Genomic DNA, 7456 nt, shown 5'->3' with positions numbered 1-7456 from the left:
AAGGAAGGAAGGAAGGAAGGGAAGGAAGGGAAGGAAGGGAAGGAAGGGAAGGAAGGAAGGGAGGAAGGAAGGAAGGAAAGAGAGAGAGAGAGAGAAAGAAAGAAAGGAAGGCAGACAGACATATTGGGAGATGATCACATTCCAGTTAGAAGCTAAATGAGCCGACTACTTACTTTCCCAGCCTCTGCAGCTTGGTTACCAACGGCTGATACATTCTCAGCCAATGAGATGCACTGTCCCCAGGGCTCTGAATTCGGATCCAAAGAAGCAGATATTAAGCAGCAGTATTTACATAGTGGCAACACAGGCAGTTGCAACACTCAGGTGCAGTAGGAGTGGGGTAGGGTGTTCACAACACTACTCCCTTGCCTGCCTGGCCGGCTTTGGCTTTGTCCTTGCCATCATCCAAGACTGACTGTCCTATCTCCCTGCTGGACTCAAAATCTTTCAAAAAATTCATTTCTTCCTGCTTAAATCATCTGCAGCACTTTTCTGTCACTTGTGAAAAAGCCATGATGTGCATAGCTCCCCAAATGCAATCTTCTTTCTACACAAGGTTCATAAACTTTCCAATGTGATAAAGTTACATATAATAACTCACAAATATAACTTAAGCAAGTAAATCGCCTGCAGGCAATAAAATTCATTTTTAATAAAGCATCTTTCTAATCCCCTCACCCCCAAATTATCATTTACAAGGAACAAAAATATAGACAAGACATCCGACCTGGAACACCTCATACTTCCAGAGTTAAGAAACAGAAGAAGTGGTTTCTGTCTTCCCTTCACACATTCCCTGTGTCTGCAGTGGCAAGGCAGTGCCCATTGCTGATATATCTGGTTAGTTCATTTAGAATAAGACTTAAATCACTTGCATTTTATGGGTAAAGCTGATGAAACCTTAAGTAGAGCAATATGAAATGTGCCACTGAAAGGTATGAAATTGACATTTCATGTCCAATTTAGATACAGCTAGATGACCTCAGTCTAAAGGAGCCATTTTAAATAAGGGCCAGTGTTTTATTTTTTGACAGATGGGTGCCCTGGCTAGAGAATTTATTTAGGTTATATCTGAACTAAAGTGTGATCTACACAATTATTTTGATTCAATGGCTTTAGATACTGGGAAAATATTTTCCTGCTCCTAGATTCTAATTTTTTATGTCACAAATGTCCTATTTAAGAACTGTGGGGTTTGGTTTTGTTTTGTTTGCGTTTCAACAATCATATAAAACTGGATGGCATGCAACCAGTTATTCAAACTAATAATCTCTCTATTTTCATCTTTACTTACTGCATGTTGTTGGATAAGAACAGACTTTATAATTAATGACTTTCCACAGTACACTAATACAAAAGTAAACAGAATCAATTCTTTTGAGTGGTATCTCTAATTACAAATAGCATAAACTGTGTTGTCCCTATTTATACAACTGGAATACCCTTGGATTTGTTTTATTTTTTTCTTTTTTTTTTAAACCCAGAAAGCAAGCAATGTAACCATTTAATTGTCTAAGACGTATACTCTCAAAACCAATTATCACGTCGCTTCTCAAATACAGCAACTTTCTGAATATGAAATATGCTTTAAACCAAGCATTACCAGAGACAGCCTTTGCATTTTTGTCAACTTCTCCAAAACACAAACAAGAATGGAAGAGTATCACCAAGATATACACAGAGCCCAAATAATAGAGTATGAAACATTAATTAATTAGTTATTAGTTGGCTATATCACTTCCTAACTGGACAGTTTCTCCTAATAATTCAGTGTATCTTTTAGTAATTTGTTCAGTCATTAGTGAAAGAAACAACACAAACTAGTATAACCCGAAAAGAAATTTAATAGTTTACATAACAGAATACTGGGACAACCTTGCCTCAGGTATAGCTTCATCCAGGAGCACAAATGATATAAGGTCTCTCAACTCTGGTCTCCTTTGAATTAACTACATTTTGAAAAAGTCCCTTTCTATAGTATGGCAAAATTATGGCCAAGAACTTGGGATTACATCCTTACACCTCCAAATATAAAAGTAAAGAAAGAAAAGAGCCTCAGAATTAGCATCAGCAGATCTGACTAGATTGACCTGGGGTCATAAGCCCACATCTGGATAACACTTATGGCCAAATGCCTCTGAGAGGCTATGTCTGTATCACAAACCCAACCCTACAACCAGGATGCACCAAACACCTCTCAGAAAAAACAGATCAAACATGGGGAAAGCACATCCCCTAGAGAAAATTAGGAATATTTACCAGAAAGGTGATGAAAAATGAACTCAGACAGGTCACTGCTATTTAAGAGCACTAGCCTGCCTCTCTAGTCTCTCCAATTCACTGTAGACCAGGAACCATTTTCCATACTTATAGCAACCCCATTTGTTCTGAACAACAAATCTGCACACAGGTCAGGCAATTAGAGCTACACTTGTGAAGACAGAGAGTGTATTTTACATGATAAGGTTCCCCTAGTACCCCTTCATCTGCATTGACCAGCCCCATTTCCCCACTTTCCCAAATAAAAAGCTCTGCCCCCACACTTTAGCTCCATTACCAACCTCGGAAATACAACAAATATGTGTTGATTACTCTCAGTTTCTCTGATGCTTCTTCCTGGTAAAAACAAGTCTAAAGTTCTATACTACAAATTTACCATCAAATTCTCACTGGCTCACATATGCTACCATTGTCTTACATTTCCAATTTTAATGGCTTAAAAACTACCATTACATCTTACAGAATAAAGATTTACTATCTTAAAGTTGATGTTAAATTGGCCCTAACTTTTTCAGACTTTAAGACAGATAGCACTTGTATTTTACATAAGACTGCTAGGAAAAATAACATTCTGATGAACATCCCTCTTTCCAAGTTCCTGATGTCCATTTTAACCCCATCTCCTCCTGTCTTGAGCTTTTATCCTATGTTCATGCCCTCTCCTCCTCTTTATCCCATCTGGCTTCCTCAAGATCCACACAGGCCATCTCTAACGCTCTTCTGACTGGCCCTGCCACATCCTTTTCAATGCTGGCCCCAAGAATACTTTTATTTTGAGAATTTCGTTGCACTTCACCAGATCAGGGTTTTCCAGCCTTGACACTACTGACATTTGGAGCCTGATAACTCTTTGTTGTAAGGGGCTGTGATGGTCAATTTTATATCTCAACTTGACTGGGCCACAGGTTGACTAGACATTTGGTCAAATGTAATTCAGGGTGCGTCTGTGAGGATATTTTGGATGAGGTTAACATTTGAATCTCCAGACTAAGTAAAGCAGATTGCCCTCCATAATGTGGGAGGTCCTCATCCAATCAACTGGAGCTCAAAAGAGGACAAAAACCTGACTAAGAGAAAACTCCTGCACGATTCCCACATAAGCTGGGCCATCATATATGTTCTGTTTCTCTGGAGAATTCTGACTAACACAGGGCTCCCCTTGCACTGAGGATGTTCAGCAGCATCCCTGGCCTCTAATCACTAGATGCCAGTGGCATCCCCTTAGTTATCACAACCAAAAATAGGACCAGCCATTATCAAACAGCCCCTGGAGACCAAGATGCCCCTAGTTGGGAACCACTGCATTAGAACTTGGCTGGAGACACCATCAAGACAACTGAGCACATAAAACTTTCTTAGAAACCTGAGAAATTTTTAGCAGTGATTACACCATCATTCACAATACTCATGTCTCCCTAAATGAAGGATTCCTCCATTCTCCCTTCTTGTAGCTTTTCCATGCGTCAGATGGATCCTATCATCCATCAACCTGTCTGCCTTTCTTTGAAAAGCAGTGGTTTTCAGATGCAGACTGGGTATTCAAATCACCTAGGAGGCTTGCTCAGCACACCAGTGCCCTGGAGATTCTGATTTAATAAACCTCATTGTGAGGCCAGAGAATCTCTATTAATAAAAAGTTTCATGGGTGATTCTGATACATAACCTCAATAGGAGAACAATTTCCTTAAAACTGCAGCAAGCACTGAGAGGCAAATGACACAAACACCTCTAGACACAAGCAAGTCATCTACCTCTTAATGGAGGTCGGAACATTCCCCAACTCCTGACTTGACAGTCTTTTTCAATAAGTGAAGAAGGATCATGAAATGGGCTGGTTTTTTTACCAGCTTAGGTCAATTTTTTAAAATTTCATCAGTTTTAAAATGATTGCCTTTCATAATAGAGAAATGAGATAAGTCATAGAAGAGAAAAATAGCCTTTATAAGAGACATAGTCAATTTCCATAGGAAAATCATAAGAAAACAATAGAGCTTTAAATCTAATTCTGGAAAATGACTCTTAATAAATCAAAAGATTGTTAAAGGACTTAGCCAGTGATAAATTAGAAAAAGAAAAATAATCTTACATTAAATAATTCATGAACTCAGGCACATAAGTAATTTCCTAACAACAATTCAAGTTGCAAGACATATATTTATTTTGCTATGTTAGAATATAAATTTCTCATCCTCAAGGGCTTTCATTTGTCCGGTTTAAAATTCTACAGCAAATCAGTAAATATTAAGGATAATGTTACTACCTAAAATTTTCCTCAAAATAAAATCTATGTATAGCTAGGACAAACAGAAATCAGAAACTCATTTCAAAAAAGAAAAGCTTTCAAAAAGCTTTGTAGAAACTTTGAGCTATACTCTTTTGAGAATAGACTGACATTGGAATGTGCAATTTGCTCCTCATCACTGTTTGCAAAATACCATCATTACGTTATTCTAGTCCTCTGCTAGCAACAGTCATAAAATGCATGGAGATCTCTGCATCTGATGAGACAGTGACATTTAAGAAATCTTAAGAATTACTTGGGAAAAGAGACTTTACAGAAAATGCCCTTTGATTCTAAACAACTATAACATAAAGAAGATAGTCCAGGTCACTTTATCTTCCTCTAAGGAGAAAATGAAGTAACTGAAGCTATAATTAATTACAGATAGGAGGGAGTGAACCCATTAAGTGTTGAAGTTCCAACCAACCTTTAGTTGCTTCCTCCTCCCGCTTCTCAACTCCTGCTATCCAACCTACTACTGATTGCTCTGGTGTCCTAATATCAAATCCTGTCCCTCTGCATGCCTCCTACTTCTTTCCTATTTCTCAGTTTCATTATTTTCTTGTTCTGTAAAACCATCCAAGAACCAATTTCTCTTTGACATTCACTCTGGCAGCCTGTCCCAATTGTTGGAAAGTTGTTTGGCCAACTGTTCTTGACTTGCTATCACTTTTTCAAAATCTATCACATCTTATTTCCCCTATAGTTTCTGGACAGAGGGAAAGTCTACAAAAGCAGAGAAATGGGCCCTGTCACCACAATGAGGATCCATCAGAAGTTCTAAATAAGCGACTTTATGACAGTAATCGTATTAGAGAAAACCCCATTCACTGTGAAAATATAAATATGAGTGAGAAAATGGCAGAATGTTTTAAACTCCTGCACTAAGGAAAAATGATGACAATCTTGGATGCTGGCCAATCACAAACACTCACTCTCTATCCCCATCCAGAGAGTACAGCATGATCACTATCCTTATCACAATGGCAAATTGTAGTGAAACCTCTGAGGATATTACAGAGAAAGACCTTGCTTTCTGGATTGTCAAAACAATTATAATAAAACAGCTGCTCACCTTCATTTGAGGAATATAACACATTATCTCTCTTCTTCACAGCAAACCTATTTCTGGATGTCTGCTATTGGATAACAAACTACAGGGAAACCTAGTGACTTATTTACCGTGGATTATTGCCCCTCATGTTTCTGTGAGTGGTCTGGGCTCAGCTGGGCAGTTGTCCCTTGGCATCGCTCATGCCATTTCAGTCAGATAGCACTTCAGACTGAAATGAACTAATGGCTCGGTTGGGTGGGGATGTCCAAGGTAATTTACATGTCTGGCACATTAGCTGGGAGAGCTAGTATAGCAGCTGGCTGGCCAGGAATTAATCTTTCTCCACGTGGTTAGCTTGGGCTTCCTCACAGGATAATGATCAGACTTCTTACATGGCAGTAGCTTCCCCTAGAGTGAAGATGCCAAGAAAACAAGGTGGATACTGCAAGGCTCCTTATGACTTGGCCGCAGAAGTTATGCAGGATCCCCCCCACTGCATCTGCCAGTTATCCAAGGAAAACACAGAATCAGCATGGGAAATACGAACACATAGGGTATGAACTTCCAGAAGCTCTCTGAGCTATCTTAGCTAACGCAATGCCCACTAGGTAAATTAGGAGATGTACTATTGCTCTCAGATTACAAATAAGAAAAAAGCTCACTGATTCTAGATCTGAGATCCAAGACCTAGAAAGTGTCTGAACTGGGACAGGAATCTGAGTATTCAGACGCCCAAGTTCACTGTTTTGCTGGCATCAAGCAGGTGGTAAACTTAAAATGGATTATACTTAAAAAACTAACTGGGGTTTTCATCCAAATGTTAGTTTCATCTGCAATTAATCAATCATCCATAGAATGGACATTTTACAGGAGTTTGCTAATGTGAATCACATCTTTTGCTGAGAGTAATCAACTTTCCTTTAGGAACACTGCTCCTTCATGCTGGGTATGTCACACTCTACTTTACCCTAGCTAAGGGCAACATGAGCTCAAGTATTCTCTCTCATCTGAATCTTACTGCTACTTGTATTCTAATGGAAATGGCCAAGAAAGACTGTCAAAGAAGTGTTGCTACTGAGACCCATTCTTTCCCCCAATTATCACCTAGGCCTGATACTCTGTCACCTGATACCCTTCCTATTAATTTCCTTTATGTTGATGTAAGACTGAGTCTATGGGCTGCAGATCAGAGACACTGAATACGAGGAGGATAACTAGTTACTGTGCACACCAGATTTGGTGTCTAATTTGACTTAGTTGAAATATAACTCTACCACTTCCTTACTAGGTGTATGTATCCTTAGACAAGTTTCTTAACTTCTCTGAAACTCTTCTTCATCTGTAGAACAAAATTAATACTATCACCTTCTTCAAAGAGTTGCAAAGATTAAATGAGATAATACAAGTAAAGTACCATGTTTGGCTTGAAATAAACACAAAACATGTCAGCTATTATATTTAATATGACAGGTCCATAATCCCTTATCTGCAGTTCTAATATGCAAAATGCTCTGAAAAACCAAACACATTGTCAGCCCAACCTGACCTCAGCTGAAAAAAGATGCTCTTTATGATCTTTATTCCATTCAAGCACTAAGAAATGTCAACGTGCTTGGCCATTGCCCAAGATTCTCTATTGGAATGTCCCATAGCATAAAGCGCTAGTAGCATACTACCGTTCTACAATCTTAAAGTTCTAAACTACATTTGACCCCAAGGGTTTCAGATAAGAGACTATAGATATGTAAGTTATTATTATTCAAAAAACCTGTTTATTCAAAAAATAAACACCACACAGTTCTCTCTAGAGTGATCCCACAAAACTTGGACTATGTATTAAA

The 7456-nt window shown here is 38.6% G+C and overlaps 1 long non-coding RNA gene across 1 annotated transcript in view; it reads left to right on the top strand.

Annotated features, from left to right (window-relative positions):
- LOC105508368 overlaps positions 1–7456 on the top strand; it is a 37528-nt gene that overhangs the window by 9679 nt on the left and 20393 nt on the right. Inside the window, exon 2 of the long non-coding RNA XR_001001249.1 lies at positions 5679–5769. This is a non-coding gene — a long non-coding RNA (uncharacterized LOC105508368). The remainder of the gene's footprint in view (positions 1–5678; positions 5770–7456) is intronic.

The sequence above is a fragment of the Colobus angolensis genome, unplaced genomic scaffold, assembly GCF_000951035.1.
Source record: "Colobus angolensis palliatus isolate OR3802 unplaced genomic scaffold, Cang.pa_1.0 Scaffold160, whole genome shotgun sequence".
In the NCBI taxonomy this organism is placed as follows: Eukaryota; Metazoa; Chordata; class Mammalia; order Primates; family Cercopithecidae; genus Colobus; species Colobus angolensis.
Note: the sequence above shows the minus strand (reverse complement) of the source record. Positions and strands in the feature narration are given on the sequence as shown.